The sequence below is a fragment of the Belonocnema kinseyi genome, chromosome 2, assembly GCF_010883055.1.
Source record: "Belonocnema kinseyi isolate 2016_QV_RU_SX_M_011 chromosome 2, B_treatae_v1, whole genome shotgun sequence".
Classification (NCBI taxonomy): Eukaryota; Metazoa; Arthropoda; class Insecta; order Hymenoptera; family Cynipidae; genus Belonocnema; species Belonocnema kinseyi.
The window spans coordinates 63,038,407-63,039,712 of record NC_046658.1 but is presented as its reverse complement, the minus strand read 5'-3'; positions in this window follow the sequence as shown (position 1 = coordinate 63,039,712).

Here is a 1,306-nt window from a genome sequence, read left to right as displayed (position 1 = left end):
TCGAGTCAGAGATCCGTCGAGGGTAAAATATATTGGTGGGTATCGATGCTAGGAACCATACTCTCAAGCTCTTTTGACGCGTAATGGGCCAAAGTAGCGATACTTCATCGTGCAAAGATTTCCCGAAAAAACTGCTCTCTTTTCCAATTAATGGAATTTCCTTTTAGTATACCTTCCGCACATAAAAGAATTCGTATTTTATCTACGACTGATAAGCGTTTCCTTTTTGTTGAAGATGAACATTAGGATTTCAGTTTCTTTTAGAATAATATTAAGGAAAATATTGGTAGGTGGTTGCATACGTGTAAAGGACGTAATGATGAATAGCATTTGTATAAACAGTTGCATATTCACTGCATCAAATGATTGATTTTAACAAAAAAAATAGTTTCACATGTAGCTTATTCTATTGAAAAAAATATTTATTAAAATTAAATAACATGAGAAAAGTTGATTAACATATGATTAAATAAAATTATGAAGGATCTCTAAGATATCTACGATTCTTCTAAGAATGTTGTCAAAAAACTATTAGAAGATTATACGAGCTCGGATATGGCGATGGAGACGTTTTGACAGCGTCAAATAAATTAAATTTGTATTACACAAAATTTGGTTTAGCACAAACAAATTTTATTTAAATTTAGCTAAAACTATGTTTAAAATATAAAAAATGTGCTTATCCTTATATCAAACAACTAATATATTTGAATCAAAAAGAATTTTGTTTGAATTATACAAATATTGTGCCAATTAAATCAAATTTGTTTACATCCAACACAATTTGTGAAATCCAAGTATAACTTTTGTCGTCTGAATCAGCCAAAGTCTATCCAAACAGATATATATATATATATATTAAATCAGTTAACATTTTTCACATTCTTTAACCTTCTCTCTTCTAATTAGTCTTCAAATGACTTCACTTAAGAACTTTGGTGCATGAACGAATACATGTAACTTTTGTCAATATTGAAGCATCAATCTCGTAATAGAACGAGTATCACTCAAATTAAGGATGGTGTTTATTTTAAAACAATTTAGGGTCGGAAGAAAAATATCACTTTTCCTGTATAAGGCTACAAATCTCTAATACTATTGAAACTATTCTTTTGCTTTTTAAAAGTTTCGCATAAGATCTACATTCAGTCGAAATTGGCCTTCCATATACTCCACGTGTATACTTTAGTGCGTCCACGAATACTTATTATTATTATTATTATTATTATTACACCATTAAGCCATTTCCCTTTCGGGGTAGGCGTGACTCACTCGGCAGGGGAAAGGAGTAGTGTGTGGATGGGAT